This window comes from Geospiza fortis, unplaced genomic scaffold (assembly GCF_000277835.1).
Source record: "Geospiza fortis unplaced genomic scaffold, GeoFor_1.0 scaffold1, whole genome shotgun sequence".
Taxonomy (NCBI): domain Eukaryota; kingdom Metazoa; phylum Chordata; class Aves; order Passeriformes; family Thraupidae; genus Geospiza; species Geospiza fortis.
This window is the reverse complement of record NW_005054320.1, coordinates 3,437,007-3,464,943: the sequence shown is the minus strand read 5'-3', so window position 1 is coordinate 3,464,943 and position 27,937 is coordinate 3,437,007. Positions and strand designations below refer to the sequence as shown.

At 43.9% G+C, this 27,937-nt stretch overlaps 1 protein-coding gene across 1 annotated transcript in view; it reads right to left on the bottom strand.

Moving 5' to 3' along the window:
- The window catches only part of GAP43 (growth associated protein 43), a 52,974-nt gene that overhangs the window by 24,439 nt on the left and 598 nt on the right, over positions 1-27,937 (bottom strand). The window lies entirely within an intron of this gene.

Genomic DNA, 27,937 nt, shown 5'->3' with positions numbered 1-27,937 from the left:
AGGATGCTTATGGAGGGGGTGAAAAAGGCTGTGAATGAATATGTAAATGGGATTAATACACAGAATTCTGCTCAAGGAGTTTTTCTGCTCCTGACCACATCCAGGGAGAAAATGGTCGTTGCACCAATCACAAGGGTGAGCATTATGTCTACACTTCCTCAAGTGCATTAAATGACACAGTATGGAAAGTGGGCTTTTCATGTTTATCTCAGCTTGTCAGAGAGCAGGTGATGGTTACATGCAAAGACAATACAGGCACCAGCAGGCTGCAGCCATTTGTGTGTCTTGCATAGCTAGCTCAACACCGTTATTCAGCATCTGGGTAAGCTTTTCAGCCTACTTCAGCACAAGGAGGTGGAACCAAATTGGAAGTATGTTTAAACTAGCCAGATAGTGCAGAGCTCCACACAGGCTCATCCATCCTGTTCCTTAGACAAGTTTTGCATCTCGCAGTAAATCCTGTGTTGCTGTGGCAACCTAACTGCTAATACCTGAACTAGCTGGTTTAAGGAGATCTTGGATATGCCAGCATTATACCGTAGCCACAGCAACATGAAAATAGACTGGTACTCCTTCAGAGAACTGTAGGACACTTAAATGCTGTAGCTTTGACTCCTTCTCCCCAAGGACTGAGGCTAGTCTCTAACAGCAGCAAGACTGGGAGACTGGAGCGACAATTTAGACACAGCTACGAGGCCTCTAGGTTCCAGTCCCCACGCATGATTCCTGTGAAACCGTTAGTGAATGTGGCAGAATTGTTTATCCCTGGACAAACAACAAAAACATTGACTGAAGGGAGATCTCTCTTGCCACTGGCCTTGTTGCTCTCATATCCCACATACTTCCTACACCAACCAAGACAGCTATTACAGGTCGTAGACTACTGCATGCCTAGCTTTCTGACTCCAGAGGAGCTGCCCTGTTACCTAGGCTATGCAGCCCTGTAAAGGTTTATCTCCCTCCCCTGCTAGCTAGGGCCCAGGGCACAGTGAGGCACAGTGGTGGCCCTGTATCCCTGTCAGCCCCTGACCTGGCAGGGGATGGGAGAGCACTTCTCTCCAGGGATGTCAGACCAAACCTCCCACCTGCACCTGCAGCATAGCAGAGCTAAAAGGCTCCTTTGCTATTCCAGTGACATCATTGTCCTCTTCTTCCAGTTGGGATGACATCCACTTGAGTCCTTGCCAGGTCCCAAGTTGTGCAACTGCAAAACGTATTTCCAGTAGGGTGCTTTCAGCATAATTTCAGATACAAAAGATAAGAAACATGAGACTGGGGAAGAGGTGGAGTTCAAGATCCTGGATGAAAGAAATGTACTAATAGTTTGTCTTTGCCAACTGTGGCCCTCAGGAATCTTGTTTCTATTCAGTCCTCCCCCAGTAAAGCATCCCAGGCATTTGAAATTACTTTTTTTTCAGGCTACTGCCCTGCAGCTACTTCTAGGGTAGGACATGGTATCCATAAAGTATGTGTGTCATGTTGTGTAACAATGGGTTGGGTGAGAAACAGGTTGTTCAGGGGGAAACTTCTGTTCACAAAAAAAAAGGCCCAAGGGTGTTTTCATCTGTGGATTATGTGCACAGCAGATAAACCTTAATTAAGGAAGTGCTCAAAAATAACCTGTATACAGCAGAAGCATCTGGAAAGCAATTTGTCTTCCTTGGAAAGCTAAAAGGGTGAGTCAGCCCTGCCAGGATGCATTGAAAACCATCTCAGTGGAAAACAAGAAATCTGTCTGTCTTATCTATCTCCCAAGCATTCATGACATCTTGTCTGTAGTATTGTGGCTAGAATAAAGTGACTCTTATTACTAGCGTTTGCATGGAATCTAGAGTTCTCAGCCAGGAATCAGGTCTGGTAGGGATAGGTTTCAGATCTAGTATTCCATCACCTCCCTCCCCTTCATTTACACATCTATTTGTAAAGTAAACTCATACTAATACTTAATACTGACATATTCATGATACTGTTAGGGTACATGCAATGTATTGCCATTTTACACAGAGCAACTGTCCTCTGTTTCATTTAGTTTTAAATAAATCATAGATCCTGTAATGGCAAAATGGTATCACTGAGGCAGGTGGATGAAGAGCTAAACAGATCTATAAAAGGACATAGTCAAACATGTCCATTTTTTTCATTTAGACCATCCTCACATACCCAATGAAGCCAGTGTGCAAAGCTCTGCCTTTATGAAACGCACATTTATGTCTCTATCTACACAGCCCACAGCATCTTTCCAGTCGTAGAGGGATGATCCTCTCACCATCCCCATCTGCTTGTCTGCCACACCTCCAGGTTTCTAGGACATCCCTTCCCATGCAGACTGTTCCTGTAAGTGAGAATTTCCTTGCTATCATGTACGTGAGAGAGTAGGAGATAAGAAATTAATGTTAAATCACAGATAGGGCAGAGGTTAGTTCTCAGGTACCAGGAATGTATACATTTTCTGGAGCCATGACAACAAGATTTCTAATCTCTGGCTGCTTTTACGCCTTCCATCTCCAAACTCACAGCTTATTGGGGGGGCAGTGTCAAATTATAGCAAAGAATTAAGGAAGTATTACTATTACCTCCAGACCCTTTTAAACGTCTCCTGTGCTGGTATTTCAGGAAAGGAGAAATGGAGAACCTAGATATTTTCTAGATGTTCCACGTGTTTGCAGCCACATACAGGCAAAGAAATGAGAGGACTGAGTGCTTTGGTCCTTGCTTGCTGTTAGTCCACTTGTCTCTCATGGTGTACCTCATTGCCTTTCCTTGGAAAAAATAATCACATTGCTTTGTGTTGTCACATTGCTGGGGTGAAGAGGCCAAGAAAGAACTTACTGTTTCACTGAAAGGTGTTTGAATATTACACAGCTTCCTCTGCTTCTCTCTCTAGCTCTCCTTTTCCTGGTGTTTCACTGCCCTCCAATATATAGCATGTATCAACCTCCTTAACATGCATCCTAGCATCAGGTTGCTTTATGCTATAGCTATGCTATATGCTTAGCCTGGTATCCTGCTTATTTCTTTCCTTAGTTAGAAACTCCTCTTCAACGTGACACCAAATCCCAGAGCCCTTTGATACATGTGGCCATCTCCCAGTATTTTGAAAATAATGTGCTGGGAGCCCAGATTTAGGACTTACACACCTTTCACCAGACAAGGCATCAATACTGGCCAGAGCCTGGACATCCATAGGACCACTGGCACTTATCAATAACACACTTCACCCATTTTACCCAAGGGAAATACCATATCTGATTATTATTGGGAAAAAAAAAACCCAACAAAACAAACGTGTTCTCCATGCAAAGGAGTAAGGGCCCAAAGTCATTATTTTCTCATGACACCTGTGCTAAAGTACGTGTGGAAACCTTTCTTTCAGTTATTTACGTGAACTAGTGCTGAATCACAAAAGCATCTGACTTACTTGTGGAGTTAAGATGCATCTCAGCCCATGCTCTGTTCTTGACTAGAACACAATGTATGCTCTTACTCAAGGCCACTTAGGCCTAGACTCACTAAGAAATTTAGGGATCCAACTCCCAGTGATTTCCCAGGTCTGAGTCACCTCAGAGTTTTTCATGGGCCTGGCTCCCCATGACCTGATTTGTCTCAGAGACGGCATTTAAGGAGCAGAATGTATTAAAAAAAAACGACCAGCTGTCTCCCCAGAAGGAGCGAAGCGTGGACACGTGAAAGAGAGAAAAGGCTTTCACGCTTTGGGAAGTGAGGAAACAATTTAGCACACAGAACAGCTTTTTTAAACCCAGTTAAATGGTGTGAAGACACCTGGCTAGAGGATGGCACCTGTCAGCACAACCTGTCTTCAAGGCGAGGAAACAAACAGAGATCCTTTATTCTCCCAGGATGACTATGGTGATGGTGGGTAAAACACCCTTGAGAAAGAAAAGGTTAATTCATCCCTCTGAAGGCCTATGTAGGATTGCTCCCCAGGGTATAACTAGCAGGGTTTCAGCTCTCCAGTTTCAAATCCTCTAACAATAGGGTTTCCACCCTTTCCTCTACAAGATCCTCCCATATGTAGGAAAATTCCCCTCTGTTTTGTGGTGCCTAGATTAAAATGAGATGACAGGCAGGCAGATGGATGGATGTTATTCACTCGTGTACAGTGGCTGCAAAGAGAGGTAGAAGACAACCTAAGCTAGACCTATTTAGATATTTTTAGTGATCCTTCTCAATAAACCCATACTCTCCTCACCTGTTTTGTGACTCTTCCTTCTGTTTGTCACCCTGTTTCTATTACGCTGGTGGTCAACCACAGTGTCTTCTACCACCCTGAAGCTCCAACAGCTCCAGCAGCTAAATGGAAAAAGGCACTCACTACTGCTTATGTTGCCTTTGCAGGTCAGATGAAAGAAAGCAGACCTTGCCCCTGAAGGGGACACAAAGTGGATGATGTTCAGGATGATGTTCATGGTTCTGGAGCAGAGAAGCTCACAGGGGAAAACACTTGCCTTGGGTCTGGTCTGGGCTCTATGGTGGTTGCAGGGCACAGGCTGCCCTCACTCATCCTTCAATTTAAAGTACCCAGAGTCTCAGAGACAGGACTGGGCTGGAACTTGAGAAGGTGATGTTTTATAGTTCATGCCAAGGGTGTGTGTATACCCTGGGGTGTGGCCTAAGTGTATGAGGGCACTCCAGGGCACAAGGTCTGTGGTACTGTGTCAAAGGTCTTGAGTGTTTGGCACAATCAACATCTGTGCTCTCCCTTGAGGTTGGATCCTGGTGTATACTGTACTGTCAGTTTTGTCTAGTCCCCTTTCTGGAGGGAAATACTTGTGTCAGTCCAGAAGGAACCAGTCAGCAAGCATTCAAATCAAGGGATCAAAGCCTAGAAAGGAAGCAGGAAGATATCCAAGCTGACAGTGTAAATCTACTACCAAAATAGTAGATTGAAGAAATTCAGCAGAAGGACCAGGCAATAAATTTCCCTTGAACTATGATTTTATTAGAAAAGTCCATTCAAAGAACAGATTATTTTTGATGCAGATGTGCTTAGATAGAAATGAAGCTTGCATGTCCCTGGACTAAAGAGAAATTTTACCTTTTTAAGCTCAGACTATGTGGTTTGCTTGGTTGGGTTTGGGGCAGTTTGCACAAGGATGGTTGCTGCTATGTGGACTATTTTGAAGTAGCACCTTCAGATTCTGAATCCATAAGTCTGCTGACCATGAGCAGGTAATGAAACACAGAATTATCAATGTCTCTCCCTCTCTACCTTTTGTCTCCCAGTCTCTTTTTTCCCCTTTTTTTAGTTTTGGACTCCACAAAATTTTTTAGGGAATTTTTATATAGCCTCTGGTGGCTCAGAGTGCTTGCCGCTATGAGAGCTGGACACATTTGCTTCTGATCGAGCTGCGCACAGGGCACAGAGGCTAATTTCCTGCTCAGACTTGCTCCCCTGAGATCTTGGGCAGACAGCTGCTGAGATTCCCCAGAGTCCAGGCTTATGCAAGGTCTCCAGAACAACCTCCACAGGAAGCAGAAGCTTATGTCCTGCTCCTACCCCATTCCCTCCATGGCAACACAGGGCATCCCATCCTTCAGGCCTGTCGACAGCACTCAGCTTGGTGTTGTTTGCAAATATGCTGATGGTGCACTTGATCCCACTGTCTCTGTCACTGAGGAAGACATTAAATAGCACTGGTCCCCATCTAGACCCCTAAAGGTCACCATTTGTCATCAGTGTCTACAGGGGCTTCAAGCTGTTGACCGCTACCCTCTGCAGGTAACTGTCCAACCAATTCCTCACCCACCGAAGAGTCCTCCCATCAAATCAATCTCTCCAGTTTAGAGAGAAGGATGTCATTCAGGACCATGTTAAAGGCCTTGCAGAAGTCCAAATGGTGACATCCATAGCCCTTCCCCTGCTCACTGGAGTAGTCACTCCATCACAGAAAACCACTAGGTTAGTCAGGTGGGACTTGCCCTTTGTGACACCACCACTGCTTTATACTGAGCACCTGCACAAAGAAGAAAAGGTGTTTCTTCTCCTGAACTGCAGCTATAGCTGGAGTGAAAACCTATGGCTGCCACCTGTGCCTTCAGTCACATACAGCAATTAAACTTCAGGAGGGACAAAGGTGTGTATCCCAGCTGAAATTACAGGGTGAGTTGAAGAAAACAGGATCTCAATCAAACAGGATTTTTGATTGAGATCTAGCAAGGCCAGTAAAGTACTGCTTTTCTTACTGTTGCCTTAACCTCTTGGTCAGACCTTTGCCTTTTGTTTTTCCAGCTCTCTTGAAAGAGAGAGCCCCAAGCATCACCTTTAGCCAACAGCTTCCCCATTCCCTGAGGAGCACCATACAATCTTTCAAATCATCGGAGTTGCTCTTAGCAAACCCAAAAAAACCCAGAGTTGTAGATCTACACAATTTGATAAACTGGCTTTAAAACAGAGTTCCTCTCCTATAGCCTCTTCAGCTTTAGTTCTAAATAGACCAATCCCACAACCCCGCTGCAGAGCTGAGCTCCACATGTATCCTGACATTGTATCCCCAAGGTGCAGCAATCCATTGTGAAGGCTTCTACCTATCAGTAAGACTCTATCTCCTCACTGGGGCAGCTGGCTTTTTATCAGCTTCTGGTTCTGATGGATTCAACAGATCTCACTGGCATGGCCTCTCCTCAACCAGCCAGGAGTAGCCCTACTGGCTCTGCTCCTTCCTCCATGGGATTTCCTGACCCTGTTAACACCAGCCTCAGTTTCACTAGGACAGGATATCAGCCTAACTGCTAGAAGGCAGAGAATGAGGGTGTGGAGTCTGGATCTGATCTTCATGGAAGTTCCATTTATTGATTTGTGTTGTGGACCTTCATGCCCACTGGGACTTGACTGACCCAGAGACTGCCCTTATGCATCTCCTGGCTTGCCCTGGCCTTTGTTGCCACCCACCTTTACTTCAGTGGCACTGGTGTTGATATTTGCTACAAGGTTTCTGATATGACTGTTGTGACAACGACACGTGTGTCGTTGAATTCATACACGTGTGTGTATGAGTTCGCCACAAGCAGTGGGTAAGACATGCACCTGTCATGGATCTGACTTCTTCACAGCAACTCTAGGTCTTGGATGCCAGGGACCTTTCAGAAAACCTTATGTGAAATTATCCTTGGCCTACATTTACTGTTCATTTCTCATACATGTTTAAAGTAGAAGCAGAGAAGGTGAGACATCCATATCTCCTCCCTGCTTAGGCAATACTGCAGGTGAGAAAAGGAAGAGTTAGACCTACTTTTAAGGTGCCAAATACAGGAGGCAGGTCACTGGTCCCACTGCTGACTCACAGAAAAGTGTGAGAAGACCCAGACCATCTTTTTCTATTCTTCTATTCCAACTTATTAACTGATCAACAGTTGTATGGTAATCTTATTTGAAGTCCAGTGCCAAAAGCAATGTCAGATGATGAAAGTGGAGTTTCATTTCATTGATTCCAGAGACATTTTGCTAGGGATAATTTTTACAAGATCTCTGTGGTCCACTGCTCCAAACAACTTACAAATGGAGACATTGTTAAGTTCCAGAAGGACTCTGAACATAATTAAATTAGTATTTTTAGTGCTGCAAGAACCTCAAATGGATGATGTGTAGCTCAGTAAAGCATTGTACAATATTTAAGCCATGCTCTTATCTACTTTCTCCTGTCAGTGCAGGATGAGAACATCCTTAAGGAGGGCTTTTCAGGTCTGCCAGAACCTGAAAAGGTCTCCAGAGGGGATGTGTATGACACAGCTTCTTTCACACAAGCATCTGGGCTTCACTGCCTGAGACCATGCCCAGTTTGTGCAACTCCAGTGCTTCCCAAGGTCTGTAAAACTGATCAATCAGGCCTGTGGTTGCAGCTGTCACTCTTGAGTGGCAGAGTCCCAAGGGCATAATGTTGTGCCACACCCCTCTCCTCTCTCCCCTCTTCAGGTGGGTTGTCTCCAGAGTACAGGCATGGTTTTGACTGGGGAGATCCTGAATGCAAGATTCAGCAACCCCAGGGCTTAGTCACTTCTTCTAGACCCTGGCACTGAGCTATGGGAAATGCTCATGTGGCTTTGAGCCATTTTGTTTCCTCCTTTGCTCCTTTACTGTATTCAGCCCTATTGAAAAGGAGGGAGGGGGAGGCAAGCCTGCAGTGCCTGCTCCAAAAACCCCTTTGTGGACCCTGCTATTTTAATGCTATAAAGCCCCCCGGCCAAAGGGAACATGTTGAATAGATGTGCTAGGGAAAAAGCCCTTGGAAAAAGTCTTTAGATCCACCACTTATAAGGGCTAGTATATCACAGGCACATTTAAATAGTCATCCAGATCTTCTAGTCTTCCTGCTGCAAGACAACTCTTATTTATTTCAATTTTTTCACTGCCTGGGCTTCCCATTTTAAAGTTGTTATTAAAAAGGGGCTTCAATGAGTATTTAGTATCTGGCCAAAAAGGTCTCCTAGTTTTTTTTCATCCTTCAGTCAGGAAGCATGTCAGTAGCCTCAAAGAACGGCATATCATGATGTCTTTTCCCCAGGCACACAGTTCAGATGACTCTGCAACTGGTGCATCTGTAGCAGAACTCTACATCCAGGAACCCCTGGAGCCCAACCTGTGGGGGCCTTTACACTGAGGCCCCCTGGCAGAGAAGCTGAGGGAAAGGGGACCCTGGTAAGGACTCCTAGGATGGCTGGGCAGACAGAGGGCACAGAGCTACTTCCACATCGTTCTGCTCTGATGCAGGTGGGATACGGAAAGAGAGTTTTCATCCCAGGAAGGACTTATGGGTTTCTGGAATAGGAACCTTCTTCTCTCAGGAACCCATGCAAAGCCAGACAGAAAGCACTAGGAAGCTTGAACAGTTGATCTAACGTCAGAAAATGGACAGTGCTTCCTCTTCTCTCAGTAAGGGCCAGTTCACACTGAGTGGCTTTGTCACACACTAAAGAGGAAACAACTGAAAATCTCCAGGGTCCTGTAGACCCTCCCTGTACAATGCAGCAGGGCTGATTTTGTTCATCCACCCTGCAGGAGGGTGTGGTTTTTACCAGTCTTTGGACATTTGCCCCAGAAAACGACTCTCTGGGTTCCTATGGCAGTTTATTCTTTTGGTGAACTAAAGAATTCCTTCCAGCGTTTCAGCCGGCCCCTGCATCTTGTCCATGCCAACATTAGTTTGTTTCTGCTTTCTTAGTAACCCTCCTTCATATATCAATAGCTCTCAGTTGTCATACCAGCTCCCTTGTCAGATCACTCCTCCTAGCCCTCTTAAACCCTAACCAGAGATCTTACTTGATTGATTACTGAATTTACATTTGTTCTACTTAGAAATTACTAAAATGTCTCCCCAGCTTTAATGAATAATGAAACACTACACTTACAAAAATAGTAATTAGCAATATAGCTCAAAATAAATCAATGTGTGGATCAGACTCCCAAAGGCAGAAGGAAAAGCTGCAGCCATTAAAATAGGTGGAGCTGAAAATAGCTAAGCACTTGGGGAAAAAGAAATGGAAAAAAAAGCCTAAAGGAACTCATGAATGGCTGTGCCCTATAGATAATTAGCAATCCACACAGGTTGGATTGCTAACACTGTCCTGAGTCTGACTGCTCCGTTTCCTGTCAGTTCCCTTCAAATACTATTCAGCACATTTAGGAGTTTTCTAAGGATGTGAAGCAGCTGGAGCAGCCAAGAAAAGTAAGAGGAAACAGAAGAATATCAAACTCTCATCAGTGGTTGTCCAAGAGTTTCCATCAGAGCTCCTATCATTCTTCCTTGCAGATAAAGGAAGTGGTGCCCACTCTAAGAAAAACCAAATGTATAAGGATTTATAACACTGACAACCATTACTATTTCCACATCCTTGGGGTGGCTATCCCTTATGGTATTGGAAAGGAAGTAATAAAACAAGCAATGGGAGACAAGACAATGGGAGGATGTTGAAAGGGCATAGGGAGCTCACTGGTTTACAGAGGAAAACCAACTCAGATATTACAGCAGCCAGCTTGTTTTCCCCTAGCACCACCTAAATATAGTGTTATTTTTTGGTAGAAAGTCATTATTCTTCTTCTTCAAGAAGTCACAGAATAAGGTTGGTTCTTGCCAGATCAACTTATTGACCCTTTCACAATAAAAATACCAAATTGTTCATAAGACACATCTTTGGAGTCAAGCAACTCATAGATCTGCTCAAACAACCCACATTATATCATGCAAATGTCTATATTACACAGCCAGGTGATGTCACTTCTTGTACTGTACTTTTCATATTAACCAGTCCCTCTGTCAGGAAAATAGAAACAATGCAAAAATCATGCAAATTCCATCACAGTGAATGATTATCTAAAATTTTAGCCCAGGAGTTTAGTGGTTTTTTTTTTTTTTTTTTTTTTCATTTCTTTCTTTTCTTTTTTGGTAATTCTTTCTTTTCCCTCCTTCCCAGTCAGGGCGAGGAAATTATATGGTACAACTATCACCAACTGCATGTCACAAACATACACATATGTATAAACATAGTGGAGTAAGTGAGCAAATTGCAACGAATACACTGCCTGAAGTCAGTCTGCATAATGAATTCATTAAATCCTACTGAAATTAAATCAGAAATTAATCCCAAATAAAGAATACTTTCAAACAGATTAAATTCAACAAGACTCATTTGATCCTTTCCAGAAAGAATGAGTTATGAATGTACAAACACTTGCTGTACTCTCTCAAACCAGCCATTAAGTTTTTGGAATCTGCCGGATCCTTAGAATATCTGAGGATACTCATGTAGGATTGCACCTGCTGGGGCTTTCAGGTGACTAACACTTTGATTTCAGTGCAAAGTAGAGAAAAAAGTTTCTATATGTAATTTCCTTTGGTGGAAGAAGCAATTATTTTGAAGCCTGAAGAAAATATAACACATTCCCCCAAGATGCCTGCTTTACAGATTGTACTCTCACAGAACTTTACCACAAATTATTAACATTTTAGTATACATTCCTATGCTTTAGCTCTAGTGGTTCCCTATAAATTTGATTCAAAGAAGAATTAAAGGGCCAGGTTTTAAGGAATGAATGGTGGGATTTTAACAAATGCCTCATTGCCTTAATCCTTTTGAAACCAGTGCAAATTAGGCACCAAGGCTCTCTGAAAATCCTGCTAGGCTCCTGCCTATATAAATCTTATTTGTTAGGGCAGTTCTGTAAATTACCTAATACCACCCTGCCACTGTTTGGAAAAAGGCTTGTAAATATCTGCTGTGAGATTGAAAAGTAAAACAAAGTAGCTTAAAGAAGACTTAAAGCCTTAGTAGGAAATCTGGATATTTGGAGCTTAGGAAACTTGAGGGTATAAAGGGATTACACTAAAATCTTGGTCCTAGTTTTTGCAGTTGGAAGTTGAAAGTTAAAACACAGGAGGGAGAAGTTTGTTAAAGCAAAACAGAGGATCCCAGGGTTAGGGCAGCTAACAGATGGCTGTCCTACACTCTGCCCCACCTTTGCTCCTGATTCCTCTGTTATCCTGGCCTGTGATTTTCATGGGGTCATTCCAAGTGACAAGTTCTGCATCTCTGAGTAGCTGACTTCAGACACCTTGAGTCTGATTTGGAGCAGTGCCGAGCACTCAGAGCTGCAGCTGACAGTAATGGGAGATGTTTTCAGATATGTGCAACTGAAAACAAAAACTATGAATAAAGGTCAGGCCCTCTGTTTCTGAAATTCTGGACATAAAACTAGGGCATCCTGCTGACCAAACTCTTCATGCCTCAGCTGTCCACCTGCAAAAACAGAGTTATCTCACATGGGTGTTGCAAAGATTTACTAAGTGATATCAGGGATGTGCTCAGAATCACAAGACAGCTCAGGAGAAAATTAGTATTTCTGATTTCAGAGCAAGGTTTGAATAATATTAAGCAAAGTTGTGGGAGTCACACACTGACTTATTTGAGAATTCAAAATATTGAATAACTGCTCATTCAGTGAGCACTGTCCATTCTGTGACCTGAATGTGGTCAGAATCCCAGAAAAGAAAAATGTGTTCCTCTCATTAGAAGTGTACTGAAATGTATTTACAAGGGAAGACCATACTGAGGTTGCACAGTCAATTACATTCCCAGTGTTGGCTTGGTTTTTTTATATTTGCCTTAGCATCTTTAATAACCTTCTTCTAACATAGTTTCTCCATTATCTTTATCGCACATATATTAGCTCATACTACAGCTGAAGTCAAAATCTATTTCCACTCCCTGTAATGAGGTATGATTCAGCTTTTACCCAGATTTCACTTTCTAAAATGTAATTAACTACATCATGGGAGTTCAAACCTCTTGGTTTCATCAACATCTTACAATAAACACAAAAAAACCCAAAACAACTTTAAATGTCCAAGAGGTGTCAAGCGCCTAACCAGAACCCTTAAGGCAAGGTGTGGGATTTTTCAGCAAGCAGCAGCCAGGCAGAAACAAGCAGTGGCCCCCCAGGGTGCCAGCATCTAGTGTGGGGTGGGATGAGGCTGGGTGCCCAGCTGAGTCCCAGAGCTGGTAGGAAGCTGGTGGCCTCAGAAGCCACTGGGGGCTTCCTCCCACATGGAGATATGGATAAAAAAGAACTTGTAACATCACCAGTGTGCTAGCAAGATTACAACATATCTTCATAACCTCAAGCTGCACCAGAGGAGGTTCAGGTTTGACAGGAGGAGAAATTTCTTCACAGAAAGGGATGCCATGCATTGGAATGGGCTGTCCAGAGAGGTGGTGGAGTCACCAACCCTGGAGGTGATCAAGAAGTGACTGGATGTGGCACTCAGTGCCATGGTTTAGTTGACAAGGTGCTGATCAGACAAAGGTTGGACTCCACAATCTTAAAGGTCCTTTCCAACCTAAATGATTCTGTGATTCCATTGTGGGAGTTACATGTCAATCACTCAGTATCTGCCTCTGGGTCGAAAGCCACAAGTTGTCCATCCTTGAATTAGGTGAAGCAGGATTATCAGTGAAAAATGAAGGTTTTTTCTTAGCAAAAAATGAATTAATAGAAAGTACATCTTATCTGGCAATTTAATGAATGCACAATTACTGCATCAGGGAAAAGTCCCCTAAAGATTTAATCATTTAATATGTACAAAAAAGCTACTGAACAGAGAATTACTTTGTTCAAAGGATCAGCTATACCCTTGCCTAGTTTTTGTCAGCTCTGTAGCTACCCTGGAACATCAGAGCTGGAATAGCAGGGTTGCTGCAGGGCAGAAGCACAGGGCGTTGATAGAAGTGGAGCAAAGGAAAGGCAGAAATCCTGTTTAGCACTTTCCATGCTCTGTATAATTGAGCACTATTTCACTGCCACTGGCAGTAAAATGACCTCCTGTTTACACCACAGCACTTGAAGCTTGTGGTTTTTAAAAAAACTGTGCCTATCTCCAATTCTGATTAACTTCTCCAGGCATTTCTGTGCTGCTCAGCTTTCACAAATGGATTTCCAAACAGCAGAACTGCTTGGTATGGTACCCCTCAGAGGTACTCAGCATCCTCTACTGTCTGCTGCACCTGACAGCAAGAGTTTGGAGGCAAGTATCTAAGAGAAGTTGAAAAATTACAGGTTGGGGATATCAGCATCAATGATATCATACTGCATGAAGTTAAGAGAGAATGAATCATATGTGAAAGATGGAACTGGGTGGATATAATGAGGCAGAGCAACAAGAAGCACATTTTGCCCTCTGCAGGGACAGTTCAGAACCATGGAAGAGAAGCAAGCAAGCCCTGACAGTGGGGCCACTTACTGCACTTTGTGAGATGGGAAGGCTGACCTTAGTTTGGTAAGGCCCCTTCAGTTCCAGGGCAGGAGCTTACAAGTTACAGTATTATCTGCTGTGCTCAGTGCTTCTCTTTCTAGAGGGATAAGAAGCCAGCGAAGTCCCATGATCACAGATACTTCCAATAAATGTCTTCTGATGTAGTCCAATGCCTTTTCTGCCACCCCCTCCATTTGTGTGCTGTAGCAGTGCACATTTCCACAAGCATTACAGCAAGGTTAGCCTAAAATCCTGTGTGCTTTGGGAACAGTAGGGACTATAAAATCCCCACCATCTCACAAAAGCTAACACAAGATCTACATTTCCACTGCCTTCCTGGCAAATATGCACCAGGTTTGGTGCAGAGAGACAACCACATTTACACTTGGCAACGTGGTCTATTTCTTCCCTACACCAACAGCCTCTCCAGTTCCATTCTTAAGTGGTAGGGGAACAGTGTCCTCCAGACCTGCGAACAAGACCTTCTCTTTTGGCCACCTACACTGCCTCCGTGAAATCTCTCTTCTGATCACTCTGTCTTGACTGTCAGCTCTGCACCAGTGCTTTGTGCACCCCTTGGAGAAGTAACTTTCTTCTGGAGATAATTCACGGACACAGAGGCTTAGGAGGCAACACAACAGCTCAGCAGCAGCTAGCATATGTAGGCATGGTAGGAAAAAATCCCCGCCTATGCCTGACCAGAAAATTGTGTCTCATCTTACAAACCAGAGATCTGAGAGAGGCAATACAAGTATTCATGGTCTCGACAACAGCAACACCATATTCAGATTTGGAGAAGGCTCTCATCAATACAAGTGTATGACAGTGTACCACCAAGGTTCTTGCCTCTTCTCAGGCTCCCTGTTAAGTGCAGTTTGAGGGCTCTGATCTCTTTCTTAGGTGCATCCTGGTGTGGAGCTTATGATCCAGACCATGTTGTGAGCACAACCTCCCCACCTGGAGATCCTCCAGGGCAACAACCCACAACTTAATAAGCACAGCACAAGCTCAGAATACAGGACCTATGACAACACGGACCTGCTTGCTTCCACTACTTCAGGGTCAGTTCTTCCTTATGAGACCCTCCCAGAGTGTCCCATAGGCAGACACATGTTCCACCCTACAGACACAAAAAAACCAAACCAACCAAGCAAACAAACAAAAAGACTGGCAAATAAAGCAAACAGATTATTTTTATCACTCAATTTATTCCAGGTGAGAAGAAGGGAGTGGAAGAAGAGAGGAACAAACCTATCCTTTTTCTGTCCTTTCTAGATTAATTCATTCAGGAGTGTGAATGCTAGTTTAAAAGCTATTGGTTATATAAAGAGAAAACAGGCAGAATTACTGCAGCAGATTATTCCACTTTCTTCTGTGTCTTGGTTTCCTCACATGCAAATAAAGTAATAACAAGAGTGTTCCAGGAATGACTTTTTAAGGATCTTACCTCAAATATCAATGAAAAGTGTAGTACTAGTTTCAGTGATAACAGCCTTGGCCCACTTTTTCCCAATTATTTTGCAACCTATCATTCACAGGCACAAGTCAAAAGTAATGGGACTTATGTATTACATAAAAAGCTGTCTTACAAGCATCTTTCTGGGCACATGTTATAGGTGGAAGCAGAAAATGTGAAATGGAGACTGCCTCTGAAACCTCACTTTGACTTCCTCCGGCAGATGCCTTTTAATAGTTTTTATTGTATCTTTTTTTTTTCCTTGAAATTGTCCCTCACCTCAGCTACTACAAAGGAAAGAGCTCACAGAGTGAGCAATTCAGTATTTTCCTGTTATCCTAATTTCAAGCACAGCAAAGTGCCTTATTTGCCATACACCATTCAAACCCATCACTGAATTCAGAATACTGATTTCTTCATGGTCTTTTTCTGTGTTGCTATTTTGCCATAATATCTCATTGCTTCATGGGCCTTAATGGATATTCTGCCAGGGAGACAGGTGGGGTTGTTATCTCTATTTTACAGACACTAAAATCAAACAAAAAGAGGCTAAGGTCAAAATGGCCAGAACAATGACACATTTTGGGTCCCTAATTGGTGATGCCTCAGATTAGTATTTCCCCAGCTCTGTGTGTGTTGACAGCAAACCTCCATACAATACCAGCTCTGCTCTTCTGCAAGTCAGACCCCAGGTGTCTCAAACTGAGAATCCAGGAAACGAGAACACACCAATTAGTGGCCACCCATGGAAAACCTCATTTTCGTGGTCTTTTCATATCACATAGGAACTTGTGACAAGAGGCAGGAAAAAGCCTAATTCTTCAGGGCAGTATTCAATTGCCAAAATACGAGACCATTCTTCTGTTTTTGAACAGCCTCCTGCCCAATTCAATCTATAACCTTCATCACTGGCAGTAAATGAAACGGGAGACCTGTAGAAATCAGCTTTGTTTATGGCAAAACTCATTGAGTCCCTAAGTGTATTCCATTCTGTGCACTGAATGAGACTGGGGTCCTATTGAAAAAAAAGGTACCAGTGTTTGATCTTATAATTAAGAACCACATTTTTATGTCTATTCATGAGAGAAGACAAATTAAAGATGGATAGGCAACCCTTTTAATTAATTTTCTGTATACTAAGTGTTTGACTTTGAAAACTAAATATATGCTTAATAAAGGTGTTTAATCTTTTCTTTTAAATGTAAACTAAAAAGGGAGAAAAGAGGAAATTTTATCATTTGAAATCATAACATTCTTCTCCTTTGTATTATAAAGGCGCAACTGTTACCTATTAAATGGTTGCAAAATTCTTTGCACTTTCAAAGCTTTATTCCTCTAATCTCATCAGACAAATAAATTAAAAAGCCACAGTGTCTATTTGAAGAAGACCCCTACCAAGAAAATTCTTGTCCAAACAGGAAAAGCCCAGCAAAGTTTGATGTAGATTAAAAGATTGTCTTTGACTATTGCAATTTATCTCATCTCCCCAAAGCTGGGTAATCCTGACTATAGGCAGGGTGTCTTGTTCCCCCTCTTGTGTTGTGAAAAGACTCAGGAATAAACAAAGGATATCTTCCTAAGAGTTATACAGATTTAGCATGAGATACTGGAAGATACCACAGATCAGCTTTAGCTCTTCTATATTTCCACGCAACAATAGCTCTAATGGCAGCAGAGGGGATTAAGCACTGAAGGTGACTTCTAGCAGGAGTACAGCACTCTGGTTGGGAATTTCTGAGTGACTGCCATACAAATGCTTTGAGACAATTCATGTCAGGCAGGTAGAAGAAGCCACCAATTGCTAAATCCCTTGTAATAATTCTCCCGTGAAGATGATGAACAGGGCACCTCGGTGTGGAGTTCCAGCAGATGTTTGTGTTCAGGAGATGGATGTTGGAGCTAAGTCTAGGAAGAAGTTCAGATGTCTTGCTGAAACCACAGCCTTAAGTCCACTAGAAAATACGGGTAGAACTGGGCATGTCAGTACCATAATACACCAAGTGAATGCCTTTAGAACCTGGCTATAACAAATGCTGAAGACAGAGTGACATCTAAACCGTCTGGGTTTAGGCATCTTGCTCTGGTTATTGGGGAGGTATCTTCTGGTTTGGATCCAAGCCCTGAACCCCTGCACTGAAAAGAGCTATTCTAGTTCCTCTCTGACAGCCTGTAGTAAATAACTATTTATTCAGTATCTCAGTGGACATACTAGCTTCCCTAAATTATGGAAGATGCTGATCCAGTTTCTACTGTACCTGGAATGATCTCAAGTCTTACCTCCCTCCTACAAAAGACTGCTTAGAGCAAGCTTCTCCTAGCTTTTCCTGCATAAGCTCCTTGGCTTTTTCTATGAAAGAATTAAATAATCATCAGGCCAGAGACAGAGAGCATACAAAAGTAAATATCACTTTATAGCCTACTGGTTAAACACAGTCCTGCAAGAGGAGAGACTGGGTCCAGGTTCTGCTTCAGTGAATATTTGATAATAAGCATATGAAATAGTGTTGAAGGAGCACAAGAGAACATTTAGTCCATCCCCTGGTCCAGAGGTACTTCCTGCAGCCCTTCAGTGATTGAAGCTGCCATAATTTATTCAATATATCACAGTGCATCACAGTCTTTTTGGACACCTCAATAAAGACTATTACTTCTATTTTTATACATCATGGGCAGTGGGAACAGATTACTCCTGTTTTCTTTCACTTGCCAGACTAGCATCTGGATCACTCTTGGCCTTACTTCTTTTAGGTTAAGCAACCCTAATTATTTCAGTCTTTTCTCCTTTTACCTCAAGCAATTCTCACTATCCCAGTCCATATCCTCTCACTGGACCACACTTCCTCAGAGTGCAGTACAAAACTAAGGCAAGGACATTTCAGCTGAGTCCTACATGTGTCCATAAGAGCTGGAGGCTTATGAGATGTGTCTGATGGCCTGTGCTCCCACTTGCACAGCCTGGTAAGATGGTGTTCCCCTTCCTGGGAACAGGACGACGTTCTAGCCTAACACTGAACTTGTGGTCCTCTAGAGACCCCGTCTGCCTCCCTGTGGTCTCTCATGTAGAACTGACTGCAATTTATTAATCATTCCCATGGAGAGTGCTTCAAATTCACTCTGATGTTCAAACCAGGTCCCTGGTCTGACAAGCTGTTCTTGAATTACAGTGGTTTCCCCCAGCTCACCACAGCTGGTTTATGCCATCTGCAGATTTTATAAAACACTTCCTCTAGACAGTTACCCAGGTTAAAATTATACTATAAAGTACAATGTTGGTTAATGAAAATATGAAGTACTAGCAGGCCACAAGCTTGTGGCAACCTGCTCAATAGTCTTCCGTTTCAACAGGAAATCAGTGAGAATTGCTCATTGACCAAAATTATCTACACCAGTTCTGCATCCCTGCTGTAATGCTTTCCTTTGGAACATGTTTCTTTGCTTCATTTATGATAAAAGACTGCGAGATAATGTCAAAATCCTTACAAATGACAAGGTATGACAACTACTTCCTCTGTATCCACAAGGCTTGTTACAGAAGAAAGCTAAATTAGTTTGACATGATCTGTTCTTGACAGATCTGTGCTGGCTCCTAATAATCTCCTTTATTTGATTATTTCCACCATTTTTTTTTCTCCAGGAATGAAGTTAAACTGGGTACTCTGCAATTTCTTATCTTCTGCTTGTTTTCAGCCTTCTGACATCTCATCCAGGCCTCATGAGTCTTCAAAGCATTCAAAGCTTATGGTTCAGAGATTGCTTCCCTCACCTTTGTAAATAAGCTAGGATGACTTGAAAGAGCCATCTTACATCAGTAAATCCTGATTTGTTCTGCCCTTTTCCTAGATCCTGATCTTCCTCCTTTGTGGCTCCTGTTACCTCTTCTAGCCATCAACTTGCAGCTGATCACATTACTGAAGATATGCAAAATTAGCATAAAATGCTTTGGCCTTATTGACAATGCTGGATGTAAAGCTTCAATCACAGCTCTCCTCTCCTCTCCAAGAGCACCATAAACAGAGAGAGTCAGGATGATATTATTTCACCCTCTTGCTCTGGCTCAATTATTATTTTGTCTGTGTATTGAGTTGATTATGGGTTATAAAAGGATCATCTAGGCATGCCAGTAAACAGCTTATGAATGTTATGGGGACTTTACAGTTTTAAGTATAATTGTGTGAGAGCTTTAGACACCTCCACATTTAGAAAGGAAGGAAGCTCTGAAGTTCTACAGCCTGTGACAGACACCTCTAAGAATGTACTTCAGTTTAGAACAATCCGTTATTTCTCAGTTCAGAACAATGGTAAAATACTGTGAGGCATTTCAGACTCCTCTTGGCAGTCACACCCTGATTAAAAAGTAATTAAATTCTACAAGATAAGGCATTGTCTCATGGTATCTCTTCCTGATTTGTGGAATCATACCACTCAAAGCAAGAACACAATGAATATAAAGAAGAACTAATTGTAAGAGTTCCTATGAGCCATTCGGGTCGTTTTTCACTAATTTGTCATCTTTTTTTTCCTTCATCTTCTAAAAAATCTTGTACACTGGGATCATAATGGAGGGTTCTTTTTGCTGCATATCCAGTTTTACCATATAATAGTCAGCTTCAAGTATTGTTTCACATCTTAACTTTGCTAACTTTTCTCTGGAACTTATCCAACTTCTGTTTACTTCATGGAGATTTCAGCTGGCTTCAGTTCTTCCATTATTTTGGAAGGAGATATTTTCTTTCCTTGCTCCATTTGTCCTTTCCTTAGGGTTTCATCTCTTCTAGCTGGTATTCTGAGTGGAATTTAGGAGACAAGGGAAAGGCCATTTGCCAGTGCTGTGCTTTAGGCAGGACTGGTTGCATACCTATCAATTTTAATAGTCAACATTAAGCATCAATTTTCTGCTGCAGTTGTCCGTCCTAAGAATTCTATCTAGGACTTGAAATTCTCTTGGGTTTTCCACAGGAAATGTAAATAGGAAGGGTTAAAACCACAGCATTACATCTTTTATCAGGCAAAGTCTCCATTCTGACAGAATCATCTCAACCTGTGCAATCCAGGTTGTTGCAAGCTGCCAGTCTGACTTCTCGAACATATCAAGCTAAGAATTAAAATGTTAGGACTAGGTGAAGTGAAAGTTCACAGTTCTAAGGAACACAGTGAAGTGTTCCTGCAGGGGGTAAACTTTTGGTCCAGCTTCTAAAAGCCCCTCTGCCTCAGTTCCCCATCATTCCAGTACTGCCTCCCAGCTTCACCACTCGTCTCAGGCACAGCCAAGCAGGTGATGCCCTCCTTGCTCAGTGGGTGATTTCCAGCAGTAGATTTCACTCTTACTTGAAACCAAAGGGCTGCAATTTTACTGTCAGCAAATCAGCAACTGACACCTGTTTCTTTATGTCTATCCTTCCGAACCTAGATGACTTTTTGTTAAATTATTTATAAATCCACCACTGAATGCTTTACTCCTAAAGCTATGGGCAGACAGAAGGTGAAATGACACAAGGTGAACAATGGTCAGCTCAAAACCATTGTGGTTTGCATCCTGCTGGTTTCAATCTGAATTAATAGAAATGACTGGCCTCTTCTGCAAAAGAGCATAGCATAGTACCATGGTGCCCAACATGCACACCCTAGAGTACTTAACATTGCAGATTTATAAGGTCATTGGATGCTCTTAATAAAATAAACGGATTAGACTCCACTCAATAGTCTGATGAACTGAATGCTAATTGATAAGTCTTAACAGTTATAAGAATGATCGGAGCTGTATATTATTCTGTACATTACCAATTATTAGCAATCAGGCCAATTCATAAAAAACCTGAAGTTCCTGAAAGCACAGTAGCACTTCTAGGCAATTATGGGAAGGGTGGAATAAAACTAGCTTTAGAGTGGGGTTCAGATCAAAACACACTCCCCTGCACCCCTGAATTTTAGGGGCATTCAAACCAAGTAAGTGATATTCTTTTGGAGCCCTTTAGCTTTACTAATTACCGGCTCTTACAGAAAGGTGTATCCTCCAGAGAGAATGCCTAAATATTGTGAGATGTCCCAGCTTCTATAAATAGAGATATACTGTGATTATGGCTGGAATTAATTCAAGAAACTTCAGCTGCAAGATGAGTAATGAACGGGACTGACATTTATTGGCCATAATTTAAGAGACTGTAAGTACATCCTGGCTCCCCTTTTGAGGCATAAATGCCAACCGTCCCTGGTTGGCAGGTTCAGGACATCCTGTCTTGGGCCAACAAGACAGCTGTAGCACAGCCTGCCACCCAACAGTGGCATTAGAAGCCAAGGGACAAGCCTGGAAGGAGCATGAACCATCAGGAAAACAGGAATGCTGACACCAGTTTGTACTGCATGCATTGCTCCTGTTGCAGCCACACCCTTCCCAGCTGCTGCTGTGGCTGGGCAACCTTTTACCTGAGCCAAGAGGAAGGTGAGAAGCGAAGATGCACCACTTGCTGTCTCTGTCTAGGGATGCTCATTTGTGTCAGCTGCAACTCTGCCCACGTGGAGAACTGGAGCAGATACAAAAGCAACTGGAGCACAGAGAAGGAACCCAGTTCTCCTTCAAATACCAGTGCCAGGAAAGGTGAAGGGAGCCAGACCCTGGTGGTAATGGCTGATGCTGCCAGCAGGAGTACTGTGTGGTCAAGGGAGCAGGGGGAAGGCAAGGAGCAGAACAGATGGGGAGAGGAGACAGAATGAGTAACAGGCGGAGACAGCAGGAGCAGTGTAACTCCAAAAGCACAAATTCCTTTTGCTGTATTAAAAACAAATCACTATTTTCATTACACTATTCCTTCACCCCATACACATATTGTGGGCTGGATTACTGGGGTGTTTGGGGAGGAGCTACCACTCTGGTGAATAGCAGGGAGAAAACTAAGTTTTTAGCCCTGCTCTCAGGCTCTGGTCCATTGTAATAAAGCCTTGGTCTGAGAAGAAAATCAATGGTTTGTGTTGAAGGAGCTCAAGAGGCTAATAAACATCCTAGCACTCCAGGAGTGACTGAGGATGGATAAAGGAGATATTTGCCTATCTAAAGCATCTCTCAGTTCAGGGCTTCCCTTTTTTTTTTTTTTTTCTTTTTTTTTCTTTTTTCCACTCTAATTGTTTAGTTTCCCAGTTAAAGAAGCATCTTGCAGGGATGGCCATAATAGTCAGAGAATGTATGCTTAGATCAGTCAGAAAGCAGGTTAATAGCACTGCCAGAAAGAGAAGCCAGCTCTCCCTAAACCAATTCCTCTATACTGCCCTGTGGTGCTCACAACCATGAAAAGCCATTGAGTTTTACACATGCACTCAGCAGGTGATAGAAAGAGCCCAAAGGAAACATAAACACCTTCTCCACTTGAGGCCATCAGAGCTCTGAGGTTACATGTCACCTCCTGGTGTGCTCAGGAGGATCTTGGAATTATAGATTAAATGAGTGTGGATGGATTCCTGACTTTGATTTTGGACTTCAGCTGTTGAAAGTTGTTTCATCAGGGTACCTGCTCTGGTACTCACACACCAAGATATTCTACCAGCAAACATTTGCACCCTCCACCATACCTTTCTGGATGACCAACCTCCTCTTATCAGCCCAATATCCCTCTGTGTAGAGCTACTGGGCTATGGTTGTTTCTTTACAACACTAAACACTGGGATTTCAAAACTTAGATGCAGACAGGTAAGGACTGCTGCCAAATCTACCCTGAGACCTGTGAGACTCACAGCAAACAGGGGCATCAAACAGTGACTTCCAAAGGGCATCAAAACAGAGCTGCCATCAAAAGGTTTCTCATCCTCAGGTGTCTTTAGAGCACTGTCATCAGAGCTTTTGTTCGTTCTCAAATTCAAAAAGACCCATACCAGTGTAAGGAGGAAGCCCAAAGCAAGAAAGGAATCACAAGTCATTTACGTTCAGGAAGAGGACAACGGGAGGTTGTACAGAAGGAAGGATGCATGGGCCAGCAGTGCATGCACTGAGCAAATGGCAGTCAGCAATGCACCACCAGCCTTCCACAACCATGCAGAGATCTCAGCTTATAGAGCATGGTGCTATAACACCACGGCTGTGGGTTTCATCCCATATGGACCCTTCACTTAAAAGCTGGACTCAGTGATCTTTGTGGGTCCCTTCCAACTCAGAATATTCTGTGATTCTGGTGGTTTTGCTTCAAATTATCTCAGCCAAAAGCAAAAGCAACCTTCAGGCTATAGCTGCTGTTTTACCTGGTAATAGACCAATCCCTCAGCAGATACCTGTCTGCTTGGTAGAGATTAGGCAGAACCCAGTTCTGCCCCATGTCCTCTGCCACGGACAGCACATGAAGCACATGAGTCACTATGAGGACCACATGCCTCACAGCACAAGCATAGCAAATCCAAGCACGAATACACATCCTTCATTTGCATCATGCAAGACTATCAGCCTACTTTCATCTTTCAAAAGCCAGTGGGCCTCATTCTCCTTCCCACCAGCACAGAAGGCATTGCCACTTGGCAGCTCCTCGCAGTGAGAAATTCCTGCTCTCTGGGAAATGGGGAGAGGGAAATATAACATCTGTGCAGGAGGATCCTGGGTGGCATCACAAAATCCAAATCAGATAATATTCTGAGTTCAAAGGGATCCACAAGGATCATCAAGTCCAGCACTTAAGTGAATATCCCACTCAGGTATTGATTCCACAACCTTGGTGTTAATAGCACCATGCTCTAACCAGCTGAGGTAATCTCAGGGTCCAGTACAGCTGGCCTGCAAGGAGAGTGGATTTGAGGTGAAAACTCTTTGCACTTTCTCCTTCTAGTCAGTCAAAGCCACATGACCAAAGGAGAAGTCCCTCTCATCTCCATCCCCAAGCAGTGCCCATCCTTTCAGCATAGCATGGACAGAGCCTGGAGCTACAGCTCAATTCCTTATCCGACGGCAGGAGCAGCTCTGAGATCATTCAGGCAGCCTCAGCATTAGGCCAGGACAAGTCCTCAGATAATACATGTTGGTTCCTTGAGCTGCACACGTGTCCCCAGGCTGGCATGGTCACAAGAAGATTCAGCGCAGCTCTCTAGGCAAGGATGCCTCTGCATACCAACAGGTCCTGCCTGACTGGTTTTTGCTGGGCCTTCAATTCAGGAGCAAGTGGCCAAAGACAATTTGGATCCACAGACTGATTTCTTTCCCACTAAGCACTATCGCTGTCCTTCTCCCACTGGAATCTCTGCCTGCAATTAGTTCCCTAGAAGGGGCCTTGTCTGTGCCATTAAGAACAGTTACATTATATGATCTAGGAGAAATCAATGTCTCTAATAGTCAGCAAAGGCAGAGGAGGAGAGGGTGATGGGAGGGCTGTTTCTCTGGAGACACCCTTCTCAGTAGAAATCCCAGAGGTATTGCCCCAGGAAAAGAAATAGTGAGGACAGTAATTAAACTTCCATGGAACAACTGTTTACTGGAAGAAGCACAGAAGCTGCTCAGTGTCTCTCAGAAAGGCAGAGGCATTGGCTAGACTCTCCCTAGGTGCAGATGAAGTGCCTCTGCCCTGAAGTCAGCATTCTGTGGTGATTTACACCACAAGTGGTGGGAGGCAAGCGATGGGAGGAGGGGTGTGGATAAACACCTTTCCTTTAAAATACCCATTTTCCACTGTCCACAGTGGTGTTTTAAGGTAAGACCACGCCTTGCAAGTATTGAAGCATCTGGATCGTGCAGTATAATTAAGTTACCCTAAATGAAGCCTGAGACATTTTAATACCCTGAAGCAAGAAAACCTTCACTCTGCAGGCATCTTCCTCTCTCTTTTTCTCCATTTCCTCCTTCTTGTACACCTCTGCAGTTCCTGGAATGACAAGCCACCTCACCGGCTGGCTGTAATTGCTGGAACTGTTCCCTAATGCTTTTCCCTTCTACAATGGCATTAAACTGCATCTTTAGAGGTACAGCCCTGTTTATTCATGCTGCTCGTGTGGAAGGGGGAAGAAATGCAGACTGCCTCTTCTCCCCTCTCCCTCCTTTGATTTGATGGGTGTGGCAGGTTTAAACCTTTCCAGCTGCTGGCTCTCCGGCGCTGGGGTGAGGAGGAGAGGATGGAACAGGAGGGAAGCCGTCGTCTATGGCTGGTGATGAATGGGACTCATCTCACCCACAAGTGGGAAACTTGCTTGCGGGTTATTGTTTAATCACTCATGCAATGCAATAGTGAGCACATACCCCCAATAATGTCCATCTGTTCTACTACGCAGCGCATGCAACACTTGCATTTCTAGCCACCTATCTCACTGCCCAGCCCTGTGTGTTACTGACTGCATCTCTTGCTGGCAGGAAAGGTTGAATTCAGGTTTTCAGACACAGCTCAACCCAGCTTTTCAGTTATGCTACCTCTCAGCTGATAATTTTGTGGGCTCAGATTCAGAGGTACAGTCAACTGTAAGCAGAAATGACAACACTTAGATATCTACATCTCTCATGGGCGGGCACAGGCAGTCAGTCAGTCAAATACTTCACTCTTCACACTGGCATCACACCCACAAGAAAGAATAATCTGCAAGGTATGAGCGTGTGAATATATTTGTCTCTGAGGGGTGGGAGGACAGACACATACAGGCACACCTAGACACAAATGTGAAGAGATTTCTTCCACGCCCAAGCCTGTAATTTCAACATTTTGCTCCTTAGCTGCCAAAAAGGCGGGACACCAGGGACTTCCCCTGAAAAATAATTTGAGGAGAGCTGCCTTTATTTTGGGAAGGAAACTCCTGCCAGTGCTGAAGAACCCATTCCATCTTTTTCTCTCAGCGAAAGGTCTGGGTGGGGACAGAGGAAGAGCACATGCTGAAAACCGAGGTCTTTTTCTCCTCCCAATCAGAGCTTTCTCTCGTGCATCATCAGCTTTCCCGAGCGAGCCGCTGTATTGCCAGTTTGGCAATTGCGGTGTGCGTTCAGGTAGAGGAGCAGCAGCTGGGCTGGGAGCCCACCCCTACCCACGAACGGGCTCGGGCAGGCGCGGTGGGGCGGCGTGGCTGCGGGGGGAGGCTGGGGCCTGGAGCGTGGGGACGGAGCGCACGGCGAGCCCGCGCGTGTGCCCGGAGCGCGGGGAGCGCTCGCCCAGCGGGGCCGAGCGTCGCGGGCACGCGCACAGACAGGGGAGTGTGCCCGCGGTGCGTCCGGGCGGGAGCGGGCACCGAGGGCTGCGTGCCAGGGGCCACCTGCATGCCGCGCATTCCCGAGCGCCACGGAACACAAAAAGACACGAGTAAGCCCGGAGAGGTGTAAAGAACAGATACATCGGAACGTCATTCGGGAGCTTCAATGCCCAACCTGCGATGGTACGGGCAGAATGATCCCTATTCCCCCGTAGCTCTCTTCTGACTCCAAGGAACCCCAGGGCTCCTACTTTATTTTAAAATTTGCCGTGCACCTCCGCCCACTGCTCTGTCACTTTGCCTCCCTGTCTGCCTTCCTTCTCCTCCTCTGCTCTTTTCATCCCGTATTTGCCGTCAGAACGTGCTCTGCTGGCTGACTGCAACGTGTTCCCCCTCCCCAGCCTTCACCCCCTCCTCCCAGATTTTAGTGAGCATATAATTAATTTCAGAGCATTGAAAAACCTGCATGAGGAAAAAACACAGGATGACGCAGGGTCTCTTTCTATCCCAATCACTTGCCCCTCCCCATTATTCTACAAATTTCTCCCTCGTTTGCTAACACACATCTCCATTCAGAAACACACTTTAACCTGAATCTTCTTGCAACACTGTGCTGTTCACAGAAACTGTAGTTACTCACATCAGCGTGTGAACAGAATATTGCAGTGCTATGCTGTAAAAGACGCTGAAATTTACGCATATATAAAGAAAGAAACCAGTATGGTGCTGTGTCTGAGTTGAGTTTTGTGCTCAGAACAAGGACTAAAGCTCCTTGTCGCTACCTACAAATCTGTAATTCTTGGAAGTTTCTAAAATGCCTTGCAAAGATATCTAGGGTCAGTTCCTGCCTCAAAGTTCCAACTGCATAAATCCAGCATCCTCCCGAGGAAGTCTAAGAGGTTCAGCCAAAAAGGATTTCTTAATCAGGAGCAGGTTTGGGCTTTCACACAAAATAAAAGGGGGAAGGGTGAGGGGGAAATGATCTAAGTAGCTTTTTTTTCCTAATTTCATTATCATTTTGGACACAACAATTTTGACACTGAAACAAGCCACCACCCAAACCTTCTCATCATCTCAATTCCCTTACAGGAAAAGCCAGGTGGTACCAGGACAGAAAATGAGTGGGTTTCCAACAGGTTCATACCGTAAGCTTCTCTTATCCCACCCGAGTTCAGAGCTAACAGAGGCGTGGTCCTCTGTGTCTTTCCCGGCTGGTGCACAGTTGTCTAACTGGTTGTACTATGAAGGGTATTGCAAAGAGGGTGACTCTCCCCATCCTTAGGCTAATGCTTTTGTTATTATTTAATTGGATTTTTCACTGTAGCATAGGCTAAAAAAAAAATCCTTCAGGTTAATTCTTGCTCAGATTGTTGCAACACAAAAAAATGAATACACCTGTCCTCCGCGCCACTTCACAGCACAGGCACATAAAGCATCTCCAATTCATCAGAAACAGGAGCAATTGAGAGCGTTCTGACCAGGGATCAAGGCTCACTGGGCATCCGTTCCTTTTTGGCATAAGATGAAGAATTGCTTCCTTTATCTCCAAGGTAGAGCCAGATCTCATCACGTTTCCTGCCAGCCGCAACACTCCCCT